The sequence below is a fragment of the Salvia splendens genome, chromosome 7, assembly GCF_004379255.2.
Source record: "Salvia splendens isolate huo1 chromosome 7, SspV2, whole genome shotgun sequence".
NCBI classification, from domain to species: Eukaryota; Viridiplantae; Streptophyta; class Magnoliopsida; order Lamiales; family Lamiaceae; genus Salvia; species Salvia splendens.
The window spans coordinates 26,188,857-26,209,917 of NC_056038.1; positions in this window are offsets into that span (position 1 = coordinate 26,188,857).

Here is a 21,061-nt window from a genome sequence, read left to right on the forward strand (position 1 = left end):
GTTTCCATCATACTTGCGTCATTCAAATTGATCAAGTTTTTGCAATCAAGTTTTACATGTGAGCATACTGATTCATCCTTTTTCTAACTCTCCCAAAAAGTAATCAAGTCTTCCATTTATCCAATTTCATGCATATTGTCTATCTATTACTACTTGGAATTTGTTATTTTTGAGAAAAAATTTTAGCATGTATGATTTTATTGTAACTAACCCGTCCTCCCTCCCCACTGCATATGAACTCGTCCTCGAGGGACCGGATGCAGTGGAAAGAAGGGTTAGGCACAGGCGATGGCATAACAACAATCAAGGGAACTTCTCACACTTAGACCAGACACTGGGCTAAGTGTGAGGCAGTGCCAGCAATCAAAACATGCTAATAACCACACAAAAATAAAACAGATATAGGCAAAACAGAGAACAACTTCCATAAACTTCTCACACTTAGTCCAGACACAGGACAAAGTGTGAGAACGGAGTCAAAAACACAATTTACACAAAGAAACAGGGTTAAGGGTGATACTACTGCCTTCTAGATTGTTGAATCAGGGGAATGTTGCGTGCCTTCCTTATCGCCTCCATTACACAGGCCTTCCTTATTGCTTCTAAGGCTTTGTAACATCCCAAATTTTGTGACATTTATTTAAGATATGTTGATTGGAAATTTCATTTATGAAATTTAAATTGTTGCTACGTGATTGAGTTTGATTATGTGGAATAAATCGTTATGGGGAAATTGGAATGAAGTGCTAGTTATATTTAATGTGGGGAATCAATTTAAATGAAGATCATGCATCTTGTTCTAGCCAAATAAAGTGGCTATTGTCGGCCCCTCCAATTATTGGAAATTTTCTTGGATTTAATTAATTGTTTTGGGATATTCATCCAAATTAAATCCAAATCAAATTATCCCTAAATTGTGCTACATGAAACTCGAACTCTAAACTATTATTTTTGTGAGTTTCGGATATCCTCTACTTGAATTAAGATGATGAATTAGTTTCTTTGATAAAATTGGTACCTTGTTGATTCCTTCATTTATTTTAAATCCAATTAAATCTTGCCACATTTTATTCCCTCATCCCAATTAAATTAAGAGTTGCATTATTTCCTTGTGGCTAATTAAGCCAATTTTCGGTCCTCCTATTTGTAGAGGAGAATATATTTGTTTCTTATTTTGTGGAATTCCCTTTATTCAATACCAAATTAATTGGGGATGTGAATATTTTCCTTCTATTGTGTCTCCATCCCACACTTTTTTTAGCTTAATTTCCTTGGGGAAATCTATTTTATTGCTGCCTATATTATGGGAGTATTTTCCTATAAAGAAATTACTAAATTTAAATCATATTCTATTTAATTGAGGATTTAAATAATTTCCTTGTGCACACCATCATGATTTTCGCCCCTTCTCTCATTATTTCCTACTTGGAGATTTAATTTATTTTATTCCCTTGTTTATGGAATATTCATTGACTTATTTCCTAAATTGTGAATCTATTTCTCTCCAAGTAAATACCAAATAAATTCCTTATTGAATTTATTAACCTAATTTTTGAAATTTTGCCTTCTTTTTAATTGTGGGATTATATTTATTGGCCTCTATTCTATTCCTCCACAATTAATTAATTAATTAATTAATGAGATTAAACCTAGGACTATAAAATCACCTAAACTAAACCCTAGCCCCCATTCTCCCTCATAATTTTCGTGCCTCACCTCTCCTCCCTCTTTTCAACCTCTCCAAAATTTCTTCCATCCTTGTTCTTGCATCCATTGAAGTTTTATTTTCAAGAGTTCCCGACGAATCGCATCAATCTTTGTTTCTACCGTTCGATTTTCGATTCAAGGAGGTATAACTAAATCTTTTCCTCATCTTCTCCATTGAAACCTTGTTCTTGATTCATTCATGCATATAGTGAGTGTAGGAATCACAGATCGCAAAATTAATCGATGGGAATTTGTGTTTGTATGAGAAAAACTGTGAATATGCGATTGTGAATGAATATGTGTAAAGTTTGAATGAATATGTGTAAAGTTTGAATGATTCATTGGTGAATGATGTGTGGTTATATGAGAACATGATTGTGAGAACCTTTTGAAGCATGTTTGTGTGTGGGAAGCATGAAAAATTTTGTTTGGTTGAATGAGGAAGAAACCCTAATTTCAAAATTTTGAGACCTGAAAACTGAGGTATTCAGACAGTGGATTCCGACGTGTGTTTGACTGACCAAAGGATTTTATTTTGGTTCAATTTTTAACTGAGTAAACTTCAAGGTGTTTTCTTTGTGGTGTGTAAATTTCATCCCCTTTTGACGAAAGATGAATTTTTAATAAATTTTTGAAGTCGACTGTGCAATTCTGCCAGAAACTTGTATTCTCGCCCAGAAAGTTTCATTTTCTATTTGACCGACCAAATGGCCTCATTTTGATGTGAATTTTGAACTGGATGAAATTCGAAGTGTCTTCTGTGTTTTGTGAAAATTTCAGCCTCATTGGGCATCGGATGAAGTTTTGGTGAATTTTTCAAATGAACTGCGCAGTGCTGCCAGAATTTTTATGTTCCGACCAGAGAGTTGCATTAATGTTTTGACTGACCAATCGACATGTTTGAGTGAGAAATTTTAACTGGATGAATTTGAATGTGTCTACTGTGTTGTGACCAAATTTTAGCTTCATATGAGGTCGGATGGATTTTTGGTGATTTTTACAAACAAACCGCGCAGTTCTGCCAGATTTGTTGTTATATGGAAATATCACTTGTTGCCAAGTTTTAATGAATTATATGATGCATGTATGATTTGGGAAGGTATCCTGTGACGTGATTATGTGTGACACGTTGAGAAAATTTTATGGCATGTTGTTCCTTAGGTTGATGAATGTTGGGATGGGTAAATTAAGGGAATGATAAAATGAACGATAGGACATGCATGGTAATGTGAATTTATTGAAGGCTGATTTGTGTTGTGATGATTGGCAAGGGTTATTGTGTGTACGTGAGCACAAGGAACGAGGGTTGCTTTAAGTGGATATTGAATTGATTAAACCAACGAGGTGGGCTTTCTTTACAAATCTTTTTATTTTCCGAAAATATGATGTGGTGTTATAAGGGTGGTTTAACTTGTTATGTCATGCCATGGATTGTTTTGATTGAAATTGTGTGCCTGATGCCTAGTTCGTCTGAGTTTACTCCGTTAGGCTATATGGCTGTGTTGTGAAACGAATTCGGGTCTGAGTAGGGCCGCAAACCCTATCAGGCTGTGTACACTGGTGAGATCGGGAGCCGTCCTTGCTAGTCGGCCGGTCTCGTGGGCGAATAGTGTGGCCACACTTTCGTCGCACTGTGGATTGATGATTGTGATTGATGGATTGTTGAGAAAATGGGGAGATTATTTGACTGGCCAGTCTATGAAATGTTTTTGTGTTCTCGATGATATTTCTTTACTACGTATAAAACTCGAGATCATTGGTATGGATGACATAACTGTATAAATGTTTTCGGCATGAGCCCATTGAGTACAACAAGTACTCAGCCCTGCATATGTTTTTCCTATGTGCAGGTTGAGCGGGATGTTGCGGTGGATGTTGAGTTGGCCTAGGAACTTTGGATGCGTTGTGTCTTCATACATAGACGTCATCCTTGACTCTCTTTAAACCTTATTTCCGCTGCTATATTTTTGAACTACGCCTCAAGACTTTATTCTATTTTGTACTGTGTTTGAGCATGTTTGATTGTGTTAGGCGTTAATCTGATGTTTACCCTGTTACTCTGAAATGATTTTTCGTGAACTAAACCAAATGCTTTCTTTTGGAAGTTAATTGGATTTTAATATTTATTTTCTCCGCTGCTTCTTTTGAAAAATCCTTTGCCATAAGTCGTTGCTAATTAATAATAAATTTATAACATTAAGTTTCTTTAAACTAAAAATTTGTTGTCTAAACTTTTAATGAACTAAAATATTATTCCTTTAAGCTAGTTAAGTTTTCATATAAAATGTTATCCTTAAATGTTGTCTCTAATGTTATCCCGTGGTCACGATCGCCTCGTTTGTAGTACCCCTAGTTGGGCGGTCGTGACAGAGTGGTATCAGAGCTTTGTTCTTTCGCTCTGGTCCGAGAGTCTTCTTTCATTTTAAGTATAGATTAGTGAACCCTTATTGACTAGAAGTGTCACGAAGGCTCAACATCCAAGCATCACGCTCAACCAAGTAAATTGAGGTATGTTTTAAGTTGTTGATGAAATATGAGAACGATGTATAAGATTGATGATATGATGAGGATGGTTTGGGCAAAAGAATGCATGAGCACGTAATTACGTGATGATGTGATGTGATTCTAAATTCGTGAATAAATTATGTGAAAAGGACGTAAATATGAGCATGATTGACAACATGATCTAAGCACGTGTTGTATGTGTGAATATGATATTGTTATGGTATGATTATGTGGGACATGAGCAAGTTGGTAAGATGACCTAAGTATGTGTTATATGTGTGAAAGTGATGACGTAAGCATGTGAACATAGGAAGATGGAGTGTTTTATATGAAAGATGAAGATTGATGAGTTGTTTTGAGAATGTTGTAACTTTTTTTTAAAAAAATGTTTGTTTCAAACATATAGGTGAAGTGCATGGTGTCTGATGATAAAAAAACTTTGAGGTTGATGTTTTACAATGGTAAGGACTAGTTGTTCATAGAGGAATTTGATTGATAAAACTATAACATGTTATGGGAAATTGTTGAAAATTTCAGAAAATCTTTGAACCTTGAACGAAAGCATGTTAGTTCGTTTCTTTTGGAAAAATTTAGATCTGGAAGTGAATGAGGAATATGACGTAGTTATGCATGGCGATATATGTTTATGCATGTTGAATCTTTTGGTATGTGAATCATGTTTTAAGTGATGAATTATGAACGTAAAAGTGTGAGGTACTTTATGAAAGTGTTGGTAGAAGAAATTATGATACTATGAACTTTGTTGCAAGCCTAGAATGCCCAAGATGTCTGTTTGATAGAACGATATCGAACTTAGTTGTTACAACTACAGTATCACTTTTCTGAGGGATAAGATAAATGGAAATATGTAGTGCGAATTCGAACTCCATTAGATGATTACAAATTCACTATCGTTTTTTTCCTGAACGATAAGAATAAAGAGAATACGAAGAGACATTACGTACGAAAAGAACTTCAAGAGGAGATGCTAAATGATTTAATCCTATAACGGGGAGAGATCACACTTGTGATCTAATATGTAAACTCATTCTTGCGTCATAAGTGGTGGTGTGACGAAGATGACTGTTATAGCACGTTGGGAGCGCGAGTAAAATTGCGATGTTTTAATAGAATGGTTTTTATGAGGTGCAAAGAATATTATGAAGATATGGATTCCGACTAATTATTAGTGGCAACGATACGAAGAATCTCAGCGTGGAACCCACAACTCCTAGAGCGATGTTACCAGTTTCGGCTCGCGAAAGATGAATGAGGAGGTGCTATTTTAAAAGCTAGAACGAACTTTTTAATCAACAGTTCTTACTTGGATTCTAAGAAGTTGTCTTTCGGGACCTTTCAAATAATCGTGAGCCCCTGTCTATTTAACATCCTGTTTCACTCACTCTTTGCAAGTAACGCTTATTATTTCTTTTCATCCATTGAGTCAAAACTCACTTTCAGTTCTTGGAAAGTGGTGTTGCCTTCATAACTTTGGACACTTGGATTGATTGTAGTCTTCCTTGACCTATTAATTACGAACAATATTTTGACCTTGTGAGCCTTTGCTATTAAACTTCATTTCTAAGCTGCTTACAGTTATGTCCTTCAACATGTTCACGTTTCGCAGACATGTTTTCTATGGGATATTCTTCTTCGAACTATTTTTTTCAGCCTTTCATTCTGTAATCATGTCTGTTCAAGATCTTTCTTACAGAGTGGAATTCTTTTGGTTCTGTTCCACTATACGTATCATTTCCATATTATAACTTTTCTTTTTACAAAACAAAGTTAAGGCCTACATTTTGTACCTTGCCTTAACGAATTCAATCCACTAGATTTTCTTTCAAAAGTTCATTTGACCTTCGTAGCCTACTACGAGATTTGAGATTTAATTCGATTCCACCCTATATTCATGATCTATCTTTTGTTCTTTCAAGCTCCGTAGAGATGATCAAAACCAATTGTTGCAAGTTAGTGAGACCCGGAAGAGTCGAGCTAGAGATGTTTTTTTTTTCTTGATTAATTTTGCAGCCTTTCTGCTTAAGACACTTTCAGCAGTGTAGCTACAATTTTGAAATCAGTTCATATCCAAGTAAGACTGCTTGATCATTTTTTCGAGTTCTTAATGCTACACTTGGAGGAATGGGTGAGGTTGAGCTTTTCGAATGCACTTTATGCGGACGTGATTGTAGACAGGTTGAATTAGGTTTGAAGTTGTCTTCACCGGTTGGAGGTTTGATTGATTTTGTGCGAACTTACTCGAACATAGAGTTTATGTTAGGAGGATTACGAGTAATGGCCCAACCGATGCGCGTTACACCTTTGGAGAACGTAGACATAATTTTGGGAACGGATTGGCTTACCGAGAACCATGCAACGATTTACTATGAAGAGAGACAGATTTCTTTTCAAGCCCCGGGTAAAGAGCCGACTATCTTATATGGGATCTCCATGAACCGACGATCCTCCATAATCTCCGCATTGCAAGCAACCACGATGATAAGAAAAGGGCGTCCGGTGTATCTTGTGTACCTGAACAGATAGGTAAAGAAGGATTTGAAAGTGGGAGACGTGGAAGTAGTACGAGATTTTCCCGATGTGTTTCCCGAAGCTTTGCCTGGACCGCCACCCGACAGACAGGTAGAGTTCACTATTGATTTGGAACCAGGGTCTGCGCCAGTATTAAAGGCGCCATACCGAATGGCCCCTAAAGAGTTGGCAGAGTTGAAGATCCAGTTGCAAGAACTGTTAGACTTGGGTTTTATTCGACCTAGTGTGTTACCGTGTGGAGCGCCGGTGTTGTTCGTTAAGAAGAAGGATGGAACAATGAGGATGTGCATCGACTATCGTGAGCTTAACAAGATGACCTTGAAGAACAAGTACCCACTGCCAAGGATTGATGATTTGTTTGACCAACTTCGAGGAGCGGGCGTATTTTCGAAAATGGACTTGAGATCGGGATATCATCAACTAAATGTCCGACGAGAGGATGTGCCTAAGACTGCTTTTCGCACTCGTTATGGCCATTATGAATTCGTCGTGATGCCATTTGGGCTGACCAACGCCCCGGCCGTCTTCATGGACTTGATGAACCGAGTTTTCCACAAAAACCTTGACAAGTTTGTGTTAGTCTTCATCGTAGACGTTTTAGTACACTCGGAGAACGAGGGGGAACATGGATGGCACCTGCAAACTGTGTTGGGAACGTTACGAAAAGAGAAGCTTTATGCCAAGTTCAGTACGAGTGAGTTTGGTTGACTCGAGTGAACTTTCTTGGTCCTATCGTGACTGCTAATGGAATTCAAGAGGACCCAAAGAAGGTCGAGGCTGTGCAAAATCGGAAGTCGCCGAAAACGCCGAGAGAAATCCGTAGTTTCTTGGGATTGGCGGGATACTACCGACGTTTCATCGAGGGATTCTCTAAAATCGCGAGACCAATGACACAACTGTTGAAGAAAGGAATCAAAGTGGTTTGGACGCCGGAGTGCGAGACGAGTTTCCTACTGTTGAAAGAGAGGTTGACTACAGCACCTGTTCTAGCTGTACCGGCAGCCGACAAGGACTTCGCCGTCTATACTGATGCATCGAAAGTAGGACTTGGATGCGTGTTGATGCAAGATGGGAAAGTGATAGCATACGCTTCCCGACAGTTGAGACCGAATGAATTGAATTTTCCGACTCACTACTTGGAACTAGCAGCAGTAGTGCATGCACTGAAAATTTGGAGACATCATCTCTATGGAGTGAGATGCGAAATATATACGGATCACAAGATTCTCAAGTATTTCTTCGAGCAAAATGAGCTAAACATGTGGCAGTGACGTTGGTTAGAGATCGTGAAAGATTACGACTGTGGTATTCACTATCATCCGGGCAAGGCAAACGTAGTAGCCGATGCTTTGAGTAGGAAGAACCAACCGCAATTGACTTATTTCCTAACGCAAGAGGAAGCGTTGATTCGCGAACTCGACAGAATGAGATTGGAGATAGTGAAAGCGCCTGAGACAGTAGGAGGAAGAATCGCGACACTAGTGATTGAGCCAGATTTGAGAACCAAGCTCATAGAAGCCCAACGACGTGATGAGAAGTTGGAAGAACGTGTGAAGGTGAGAGCCGAGAAGCTTGATCACTACCGTGAGGAGGCAGATAATGCTTTGAAGTACGATGAACGATTGTGTGTGCCGAGCGATGAGGCGCTAAAAGATGAGATTTTGAGTAAAGCAAACGACACGCCTTACACAGCTCACCCCGAAAGCACGAAGATGTATCGAGTTTTGAAGCAACATTTTTGGTGGAATGGAATGAAAGGGGACGTAGCGTCGTATGTGGAGCGATGTCTAGCATGTCAACAAGTGAAGGCCTTACACCAACGGCCATATGGGAAATTGCAACCACTTGAAATTCCCGAGTGGAAGTGGGAGCATCTAGCCATGGATTTCGTGACGGGTTTGCCGAAGTCACAAAAGGGCAACACTGCGATATGGGTAATTATCGATCGACTTACTAAAAGAGCGCACTTCTTACCGATTAAGATTACTTATGGAGCGGACAAGTTAGCTAAACTCTACGTGAGTAAGATTGTACGTTTGCATGGAGTGTCAAAGACCATTGTATCCGACCACGATACGAAGTTCACATCGAAATTTTGGATGAGTTTGCAACGGGAATTGGGCACACAATTGAACTCCAACACTGCTTATCACCCGCAATCGGACGGGCAGTCAGAGAGGACGATTCAAACACTTGAGGATATGCTGTGAGCCGTTGTCTTAGATCGAAGGGAAAGTTGGGAAACTGTTCTACCGTTGGTTGAATTCGCCTACAACAATAGCTATCAAGCGACGATCGATATGGCTCCGTATGAAGCTTTGTATGGCAGGAAGTGTCGATCCTCACTCTATTGGGATGAAGTTGGCGAGAGGAAGATGTTAGGACCCGATGCTATAAGGGAAATGACCGAAATTGTACATCAAATCCGCGTAAGGATCAAAGAAGCTCAAGCTAGGCAGAAGTCGTATGTTGACGTGCGTCGAACGGAAATCAAATTCGATGTTGGTGACAAAGTATTCTTGAAAGTATCCCTGACGAAAGGAGTTGTGAGGTTTGGAGTGAAGAACAAGCTGAAACCGCGTTTTGTAGGACCGTACGAGATTATTGATGAAGTAGGCCATGTAGCGTACCGCTTGGCATTACCTCCCAGTTTTGGGAACGTGCACAACGTGTTCCATGTGTCGCAGTTGCGCAAGTACGTGTTCGACCCCAAGCCCCAAGCACGTGATTCATCAAGAAGAAGTGATCTCAACCCCCGACAAGAGCTACGAGGAAAGACCCGAGGCAATCCTAGATCGGAAGGTGCAAGAGTTGCGAAATAAGTCGATAGCGTCCGTGAAGGTGTTGTGGAAGCACCATGGTCCCAAGGAAGCCACGTGGGAGTTAGAAGATGAAATGAAAGAAAAGTTTCCCGAGTTGTTTATGTGAGACGATCAAATTTCGGGACGAAATTTCTGTTTAGAGGGGAAGGATGTAACATCCCAAATTTTGTGACATTTATTTAAGATATGTTGATTGGAAATTTCATTTATGAAATTTAAATTGTTGCTACGTGATTGAGTTTGATTATGTGGAATAAATCGTCATGGGGAAATTGGAATGAAGTGCCAGTTATATTTAATGTGGGGAATCAATCTAAATAAAGATCATGCATCTTGTTCTAGCCAAATAAAGTGGCTATTGTCGGCCCCTCCAATTATTGGAAATTTTCTTGGATTTAACTAATTATTTTGGGATATTCATCCAAATTAAATTCAAATCAAATTATCCCTAAATTGTGCTACATGAAACTCGAACTCTAACCTATTATTTTTGTGAGTTTCGGATATCCTCTACTTGAATTAAGAGGATGAATTAGTTTCTTTGATAAAATTGGTACCTTGTTGATTCCTTCATTTATTTTAAATCCAATTAAATCTTGCCACATTTTATTCCCTCACCCCAATTAAATTAAGAGTTGCATTATTTTCTTGTGGCTAATTAAGCCAATTTTCAGCCCCCCTATTTGTAGAGGAGAATATATTTGTTTCCTGTTTTGTGGAATTCCCTTTATTCAATACCAAATTAATACCTAAGCCAAATTAATTGGGGATGTGAATATTTTCCTTCTATTGTGTCTCCATCCCACACTTTTTTTAGCTTAATTTCCTTGGGGAAATCTATTTTATTGCTGCCTATTTTATGAGAGTCTTTTCCTATAAAGAAATTACTAAATTTAAATCCTATTCTATTTAATTGAGGATTTAAATAATTTCCTTGTGCACACCATCAAGATTTTCGCCTCTTCCCTCATTATTTCCTACTTGGAGATTTAATTTATTTTGTTCCCTTGTTTATGGAATATTCATTGACTTATTTCCTAAATTGTGAATATATTTCTCTCCAAGTAAATACCAAATAAATTCCTTATTGAATTTATTAACCTAATTTTTGAAATTTTTCCTTCTTTTTAATTGTGGGATTATATTTATTGGCCTCTATTTTATTCCTCCATAATTAATTAATTAATTTATGGGATTAAACCTAGGGCTATATAATCACCTAAACTAAACCCTAGCCCCCATTCTCCCTCATAATTTTCGTGCCTCACCTCTCCTCCCTCTCTTCAACCTCTCCAAAATTTCTTCCATCCTTGTTCTTGCATCCATTGAAGTTTTATTTTCAAGAGTTCTACCGTTTGGTTTTCGATTCAAGAAGGTATAACTAAATCTTTTCCTCATCTTCTCCATTGAAACCTTGTTCTTGATTCATTCATGCATATAGTGAGTGTAGGAATCATAGATCGCAAAATTAATCGGTGGGAATTTGTGTTTTTATGAGAAAAACTGTGAATATGCGATTGTGAATGAATATGTGTAAAGTTTGAATGATTCATTGGTGAATGATGTGTGGTTATATGAGAACATGATTGTGAGAACCTTTTGAAGCATGTTTGTGTGTGGGAAGCATGAAAATTTGTGTTTGGTTGAATGAGGAAGAAACCCTAATTTCGAAATTTTGAGACCTGAAAACTGTGGTGTTCGGACAGTGGATTCCAACGTGTGTTGGACTGACCAAAGGATTTTATTTTGGTTCGATTTTTAACTGAGTAAACTTCAAGGTGTTTTCTGTGTGGTGTGTAAATTTCATCCCCTTTTGACGAAAGATGAATTTTAATAAATTTTTTAAGTCGACTGCGCAATTCTGCCAGAAACTTGTATTCTCGCCCAGAAAGTTTCGTTTTCTATTTGACCGACCAAATGGCCTTATTTTGATGTGAATTTTGAACTGGATGAAATTCGAAGTGTCTTCTGTGTTTTGTGAAAATTTCAGCCTCATTGGGCATCGGATGAACTTTTGGTGAATTTTTCAAATCAACTGCGCTGTGCTGCCATAATTTTTATGTTCCGACCAGAGAGTTGCATTAATGTTTTGACTGACCAATCGACATGATTTGAGTGAGAAATTTTAACTGGATGAACTTGAATTTGTCTACTGTGTTGTGACCAAATTTTAGCTTCATATGAGGTCGGATGGATTTTTGGTGATTTTTACAAACAAACCGCGCAGTTCTGCCAGATTTGTTGTTATGTGGAAATATCACTTGTTGCCAAGTTTAAATGAATTATATGATGCATGTATGATTTGGGAAGGTATCCTGTGACGTGATTATGTGTGACACGTTGAGAAATATTATGGCATGTTGTTCCTTAGGTTGATGAATGTTGGGATGGGTAAATTAAGGGAATGATAAAAGGAACGATAGGACATGCATGGTAATGTGAATTTATGGAAGGTTGATTTGTGTTGTGATGATTGGCAAGGGTTATTGTGTGTACGTGAGCACAAGGAACGAGGGTTGCCTTAAGTGGATATTGAATTGATTAAACTAACGAGGTGGGCTTTCTTTACAAATCTTTTTATTTTCCGAAAATATGATGTGGTGTTATAAGGGTGGTTTAACTTGTTATGTCATGCCATGGATTGTTTTGATTGAGATTGTGTGCCTGATGCCTAGTTCGTTTGAGTTTACTCCGTTAGGCTATATGGCTGTGTTGTGAAACGAATTCGGGTCTGAGTAGGGCCGCAAACCCTATCAGGCTGTGTACACTAGTGAGATCGGGAGCCGTCCTTGCTAGTCGGCCGGTCTCGTGGGCGAATAGTGTGGCCACACTTTCATCGCACTGTGGATTGATGATTGTGATTGATGGATTGTTGAGAAAATGGGGAGATTATTTGACTGGCCAGTCTATAAACGTTTTTGTGTTCTCGATGATATTTCTTTACTACGTATAAAACTCGAGATCATTGGTATGGATGACATAACTGTATAAATGTTTTCGGCATGAGCCCATTGAGTACAACAAGTACTCAGCCCTGCATATGTTTTTCCCTATGTGCAGGTTGAGCGGGATGTTGCGGTGGATGTTGAGTTGGCCTAGGAACTTTGGATGCGTTGTGTCTTCATACATAGATCATCCTTGACTCTCTTTAAACCTTATTTCCGCTGCTATATTTTTGAACTATGCCTCAAGACTTTATTCTGTTTCGTACTGTGTTTGAGCATGGTTGATTGTGTTAGGCGTTAATCTGATGTTTACCCTGTTACTCTGAAATGGTTTTTCGTGAACTAAACCAAATGTTTTCTTTTGGAAGTTAATTGGATTTTAATATTTATTTTCTCCGCTGCTTCTTTTGAAAAATCCTTTGCCATAAGTCGTTGCTAATTAATAATAAATTTATAACATTAAGTTTCTTTAAACTAAAAATTTGTTGTCTAAACTTTTAATGAACTAAAATATTATTCTTTTAAGCTAGTTAAGTTTTCATATAAAATGTTATCCTTAAATGTTGTCTCTAATGTTATCCCGTGGTCACGATCGCCTCGTTTGTAGTAACCCTAGTTGAGCGGTCGTGATAGGATTCGTGTTTATCGGAGCTCCTCCTCCTTTGTATATTTTTTTATTCTTTTTTTCCTTCGGGGGGGAAGCATGCTGGTAGCCTTGAACCCTCAGCTTCATACCTTAGTTGGTATGGTGACCCGTACTAGGGGAAGGAAGGATATTTTCTTCCCCCTTCCTCTACTCTCTTCCTTTGCTCTCACCTGGTTGCTCTCCACAGTCTTGCTTGCTGCCTTGAACCCTCAGCTTCAAGAAGTAGCTGGTTCATTGTCTGGTGGCGCGTCCTTCTCGGGATGGAGTCTTCCTCTATAGTCGATGAGAGGTTAAATTCTGCCTCATTTCATCGTAAAAGGAGGTCACTAGGACGAGGCAGCCCTTCTGTTGGTGGTGGCGGAGCAGGGTCTTTAGACCGAGAAATTCTTAGGCGAGCTTTTAGGGCGGTGTAAATCTCCACGGGGTCAGTGCCGACGGGAAAACTTCTGAGCACAGAGTCCACACGCCCTATGTCAGCTGGGTCCATATATTGAAGTGGGCCGATGAATCTAGGGGGCGATAATGGTGTTTTGGTGATTGGTGGACTCGATGGTGAAAAGGATCTTTGATTATTACTGTTGAGATCGGCTCCTGAAGAAAACGAGGAGGTATTGGAGGTCTCGAGTTGATTGCCCTGCATTTCTTTCTGATTATGTTTGCTGGTGACTTGAATTTGGAGAGAATTAGATGTGGATAGAACAAGGGTTCTGAAGGTAGTTGATAGAAAGTGAGATTCGAAAAAACCCCCTTTTATACTCAAACTCCGACTGTTGAGATCCCTGCCTATTGAGATCTCTGCGACTTTTCCCGTACTGGCGCGCCTTTTCAGAATGCCAGATGGAAAAGCTTCTCCGATACGCTTCCTTCCTCTCTCTAGGTCGTCCTTTCATTTCAACAGTCAGCGCCGTCTGACACCTCTCTAATTACTGCGCACGTCTTATCATCACCTACTCTTATCAACTCAATCACTGCACCACCAATTAAATTCAATTTGCACTGATCACGTGGAACATTAAATCCCGATGGCAGCTCACATAATTCCACTTAATCAGTTCATTTTCTCCACTTCTGATTTTTTTTATTAACTAAGAAAAACTTGACACACTTAAAAAAACTATTTACACTAACAAGGATTTGACCGGGTCTCCTTGGAATGTCACTTGATCAGATTAAGAGATTTAGAATTTATCGCTTGATCAAGCAGACTATCCATGAATACCCGATCACTCCTTCTACCTGTTTACTGGCGTGAGCTAGGCATTGGTAGTGAAACGTCGTCCACTACAAACGCCTCCATTCCGTTCCTTTCGGGTAACTTGCTTTCCTCCAGACTGTTAGTCCTTCCTGCGAACTTTTCCCTTTTAGGCGCAAGTTGCTCCCAGCTTCTCTGTTTGCTTTGATCAATCCTCCTTTCCTGGAAGATCCGCTGTCCTTCAGACTTCGACTTGATCAGATGCATGTGCCTTTCAGGGAACTTGTCTGGAATGGCTTCCGTATTTTCTTTTTGCATAATTTGGCGTAGGTGACTCGCCTCTATGTTTTCACATCTTCTCCTATCAACTGCTTCCCACTCAAACTCATGTAGAAGGAGTAACCATCTGATCAAATGCGGGTTTGATCTCCTCTTCGACGATAGGTATTTGATGGCCGCATGGTTTGTATACACCATCACTTTGGAACCTCGTAGGTGCTGTCTAAACTCCTCAAATGCGAAGACTACTGATATCATTTCTTTTTCGGTCACATCATAGTTCCTTTGCGCCTGACCCAAGGTTTTTGATGCATAGAGGACAACATAACTTTTCCCCTGGATTTTTTGACTTAATATTGCTCCCAAAGCACAGTTACTAGTCTCACATATCACCTCAAAGGAGTGATTCCAGTCAGGGCCGCGTATTATAGAATAACTCATCAATCGATCTTTCAGAAATGGGAACGCTGCCTTGCCTTGCAGACATCAGAAAATTTAAACTTTACGTCATCCTGGGGAAGCTTCGTCAGGATCTGGGCTCTTCCGACGAAATCTTTGATGAGTCCTCCACGGGCCCCAGCATACTTTAACAAGGCTCTGATCTCCTCCTGGTTAATAGGGTACGGAAGTTTTGCCACATGAGTGTGCCTTGCCATGACTGTTCGAGGTTCCGACCAGTTTGAACTTCGCTTCTTAGGCATCAGCTGGGGTTGGTGTTGGAAGAGTAGTTCTTCCTGTTTCTGCAATCGTGGTTTGACTGTTTTGTGATCTGTCTGGCTGTACAAGTCCTTGAAAGCCATCGGTGATGCTGATACGGAAAGTAGTTGCCTTGTAAACGAGGATTCCTTCTTCAGCATTCCTTTTAATGGAGCGGCTTGGTCAGGTGGTCTCTCGACCCTTCTTGGTTGAGTAATCTCTCTTGCCTCGGCTGGTTGTGACGGCTAGCAAAATTCCATAATTGCCCTTCTAATGGCTTGATCATCCATTGCTCCAGTCACTGTCGTATCAAACCATTCAGCTGCCTCTCTTTTTAGCTGTTCATCTTCAGTGTAACCAGAGGATGACTCTTCGAAGGATTCCTTTTTCGAATACTCCTATTTCCGAGGGCTGATAGCGTTTACTGTTTGTATGCTCTCTCTGCCCTGTGGCTTTTTTGCCGCTTCATTAATGCCGACCGTAAGTCGCTCTCCTTTAAACTCCAGATTAATTGTCCCATGGCGGACATCAATGACTGTGTTGGCGGTGGATAGGAATGGCCTCCCCAAAAGGATCCCAATAAATTCCTCTGCTCCTGGTTCCGTCATTTTTATAACAAAGAAGTCGGCGGGATACATGAATCTGTTCACCTTGACGATTTCATCTTCCAGAACTCCCTCGGGGTAAATGCAAGACCCGTCTGCTAGCTGTATTTCTATATTGGTTTTGACGAGCTTAGCATTCTCCAGCCTTCTGATGGAAATTGGGAGCGTAAATACCCCTGGGTCAGTTCTCTTGGAGAGAAGATCACTAGGTTGGATCATACCAGTCACTTCCTCTGCTTCGACCTTCCTCCTCTTTTCAGCACCCTGTTCACAGATGTTTGACTCTTCTTTCGCTATGACTTGATCAAGGGCTCTGGATTCAAGGCTTTTATTAAGACTTGTCCTGGATGCTGGAAAACTTGCAGTTGAGCTCTGATAAACTCCTTCTAATTTCAGAGAGACTGTGTTGACATTCTCTCGCCCTGCTGGAGGTTGCACTGTAGCCGGAATCTTTCGTTCATTACCTCTTAGCTCGCCCAGTGACATGGCGACCTAAGATAACTGTTTCGCAAGCATTTATAATGCAGCTCTCTGTTCTCTCTGGGATTCCTGCATTTCTCGCACAGCATCATGGGACTGGTGTGGAATCATATCCCATGGACCTTCATTTTCCTGCCTGTTATTTCTCTGATTAAATCGGCCTCCTCCATGGCCTTGCTGGTAAAAACCGGAAGACCCATACTGTTCTGGTTGGTTCTAGGACAGATGATTTTGTTGGTTTCCTTGGAAGTACTGTTGGTTCCCTTGGGATTGCTGGTTTCCCCTGTGGTACTGCGGGACATAACTCACCATTTGATTACTTGGTTGCCTACCCTGGTTGCTATACTGAGGGGCTTGGTGTTGGTACCCCCATTCTCTTTCCTGTTGTCGGCTTGACCAGTTAGGTTGTCCTCCACTTGACCAGTTACTTGACCAACCTGTCTGACCTCCTTGCATTCTATTCCCTCCAGTGTTTGGTCTATCCAAGATTCGAGCTGGCCAGTTTGTCTGCCCGTCAGAGGGTTGTACTTGTTGTGGTTGGCTTTTATTCTGATCAGTCCATCTGAAGTTGGGGTGGTCCCTCCACAGAGCATCTATCTGCTTCCCCTAGATCCAGTTGTCATTTGTGTTCCAATGGCCTACGGCTTTTACTTGCTCTACCTCAGGGGGAAACTCGCAGTAATAGTAATGATGCTCTTCTGGCGGTTGCGGCTGTGGCACATACTGTGTCTCCTTCGGTGCAGGCGGTGGCGGCGGTCTCGTTTTTTCTACTGCTTCCAGCAGTTTCTTCTCCATCTGCTCAAATCGAGCCTCCAGCTTTTCATCGTTGCGCGCCTCAGCTGTGTGCACTGCTCCTCTTCTGTACTGCCCTCAAGATGTTTCGTACGACCGCTTAGCCTCAATCAGCCTCTCCAAAATATTCTTAGCTTGGCTAAAAAGGGTTTTTGAGAAATCCCCTTGTGCTGCGAGGTTGAGGTCGTTCTTGCTGTCCACCGTGAGTCCGCCATAGAAGATCGAGTAGATCTCCTTCTCTCCCAGCTTGTGGTTAGGGCATGCTTGATGCAGCCCTTGAAACCTATCCCAGTACTGGCCGAGGGGCTCGTCATACTCCTGTCTGGCTTCTATAATTTCCCTTTTTAGGGCACTTGTTTTTTATGTTGGTAAGAAACGATCGAGGAATATCATACGGAACTCAGCCCACGTCCTGATGGATCCTTCCGGCGGCCTTGACAGCCAGACACCCGCATCGCCCTTCAACACGAAAGGAATAGCCTTAAGCCTGTAATCTTCGGATGTGGATCCAGCTGGCAAAGGCTGAATATCACAGTATCTGCAGAATTCTTCCCGGAAAGGATACGGACATTCCTTCGAAAAGCCATAGAAATGGGACAAAACGGCCAGTACTCCTAATTTGATTGCGATGGTCCGCATTCCAGGAGTAGCGGCGATGGCATGTGTGGGCTCTTTCTCATCATGAGCGTGTAGAGAGCCGATTCCCGATTCGTCAGCGACAACGGCCATCTCTGCTTCCGTTCGTTCTGGTGGTGGTGGTTGTGTTTTCTGCTAGGTGGCTGCTGCTGCTTCTAATGCGGCTCTGCGACGAGTGATGACATCGCCGGCTTCCTGGACTCTCCACTGAGTGTTAGTTTTTCTGTATATCAAGGGATGATTCCAGTAATCGCCTTGGTGGTACCTTCTCATCAACAGTAGGAAAAACAAAAAAAAATGAGAAACAAAATTATATACACCTACGCACTACGCACAAACATAAAGTAACATCATGCTTCCCCGGCAACGGCGCCATTTTGGAAGGACTTGGAAAGAGGTCGAAACACGAATAGAATGCGGATCAAGTTATATGGAATGATAACCGAACCGATTGAATCAGTTAGCAAATGTCGCTGCCACTTAATCAAGGCAATCTAGCTCTCACCCTTTCCGCCTTGCCAAAGTAATTTATAACTCCCAATTTTGCACAACTTTAACAGTAAAGCGGCAAGTTCGGGGTCGATCCCACAGAGAAGTTGGTGTTTCGAGTGTGTGAGTAGTGAACAGGGGGGTTGGCTGCTGCCACGCTTTAACTTTGGAGTTTTTAACTACTGGTTTTAATCTAGACAGAATTAAACTAGCTAGCTTGATCAATGGAAATTTACTACTGGATCAAGTGAATTGCAGGTAATAACAGAAAAGTAAATGCGCGGATTAAAAGCGAAAATAACTTTGATTAAACTAAAAGTTGAGTACAACGTGAAATTTAAACTAAGCTAACACTTTGGAATCTAAGAAAGTGGTAAAAACTGAGAAAAATCTCATCGGGAAACTTAAGATAACGCTAACAGAAATGAGCCTTTCGGTCGCCCTTTAAACTAAGCTATCTAACTAAGCTAGAGAACTGAACTAAACTAAGCTAGAGAGCTGAACTAAACTAAGCTAGAGAGCTGAACTACGCTAAATAACTAAGCTAGGCTAAACTAGACGGAAAGTAAAGTCTCGGATGCCTTCTTGTGGTGGCACACCCTCTATTTATAAGCTCGATTCGGCCGCCAGCAGGATAACGATCTTGACAGAGAATATTCACTCATTCTGAGAGTGAGCGACTCATTGATTGCTACGTGTTGTTCTTCTAGAATGACGACACTTTTTGGTAACAGATTCGTGACTCAGCTTCGTCCTTGCGTCTCATATTCCAGCACGTGTCCCCTTCTAGAACGTCGTCCTTGATAACAGAATGGTGCGCTATATCCAGCTCATTTCCTCATGTGTTCTTCTTCTAGAAGCCAGCGGTCCCCACCTAACTGCTTGATCGCTCCCCCTTGATCAACTCCCCCGATTCTTGGCCTTTTATCGCCTTTTATACTTGCTTGATCAGTTCGGCCTTGCTGCCTTGGTTAAGTGGTATTTCTGCACATTTAACACTTGTTTTGCGTGATAAACCGATCAAGTAGCATGTATTTCACCCTTAAACCGATGCATGAAATAAGTCTTATCACCTTCGATGGCCCAGACGGGTTACATTGGAGAGAAGTTGTTCAAAGCGAAATTGGTCAATTTTGCTAAACCACACTTGGGTGTTGGTAGATCTACCTGAAGGTGCGAAACCTCTCGGTTGCAAATGGGTACTTAAAAGGAAATTTAAGGCCGATGGAACAGTGGATAAGTATAAAGCCCGACTAGTAGTAAAGGGTTTTAAACAAAAGGAAGGACATGACTTCTTTGATACCTATTCACCTGTAACAAGGATTACATCTATCCGAGTGCTTCTCGCTATTGCTACATTGCACAATCTTGAGATTCATCAAATGGATGTAAAGACCGCGTTTCTAAATGGTGAACTAGAAGATGAAATTTATATGGAACAACCCGAAGGGTTTGTAGTACCTGGACAAGAGAAAAAGGTATGCAAACTGGTTAAATCCCTCTATGGATTGAAACAAGCGTCATTGCAATGGCACTTGAAGTTTGATAATGTGATGTTATCAAATGGGTTTAAAATCAACGAGTGCGACAAATGTGTCTACATCAAGAGCACTAATAACGGCCACGTTATAGTGTGTCTATATGTTCATGATATGTTCATCTTAGGTAGCAACACTCGAGTAATTAACGATACAAAAACCATGTTAAAGAGAAACTCTCGACCTGACATTGCTTGTGCCGTGAACAAGTTAAGTCGTTACACGAGCAATCCAAGCAAAGAGCATTGGCGAGCTCTTGTGAGGGTTTTGAGATATTTAAAACATACTCAAGATCATGGGCTACACTTCTCGAGATACCCCCGGTACTTGAAGGGTACTGTGATGCAAATTGGATATCCGACAATAGAGACTCACTTTCAACAAGTGGATACGTCTTTACTATTGGGGGTGGTGTTGTATCGTGGAAATCCACAAAACAGACATGTATAGCCCGATCAACAATGGAATCAGAGTTCATTGCCTTAGATAAGGCTGGTGAGGAAGCCGAGTGGCTTAAGAACTTCCTTGAAGATATTCCATGATGGTCTAAGCCAGTGCCGCCAGTGCTGATCCACTGTGATAGCCAAGCGGCTATTGGAAGGGCAAACAATGACTTCTATAACGGTAAGTCTCGACATATACGTCGACGACACAATACCGTGAGGTACTTGATCACAACTGGCGTGATTACAATTGACTATGTGAAGTCAATAGATATTCTAGCGGATTCGCTAACCAAAGGGTTAAACCGTGATCAAATGAATAAGTTGCTAGAGGGAATGGGTTTGAAATCCACAAACTAAAGAATTATCATAGTGGTAACCCAACCATGATAACTGAAGATCCCAAGAACTTGGTTCAAAGGGACAACTAAGCTATGAGAGTTCATGAGAAACACTCAACTATATCTATTCCCTAGAGAGCAATAGAGTGTTGGAGAACTTGCCTAGTGGTACAGGATAAGTCTAAGACTTTTAATGGTTCTTAAGGATCTCAAAGAGATGGAGTTCTCAAAGAGACCAAGTATGGCAAGGTACTTGACTAAGAATCACCTATGTAAGTGCGAAGTGTGGTCGCTTCATAAAACGCACTTATAAATCCAAAGTGGTGTCCAAGACCGCAATGGACACAAAACGTGAGAACGGATGAGGTTGAGGTGTTTAAGCGTTAACACCATTG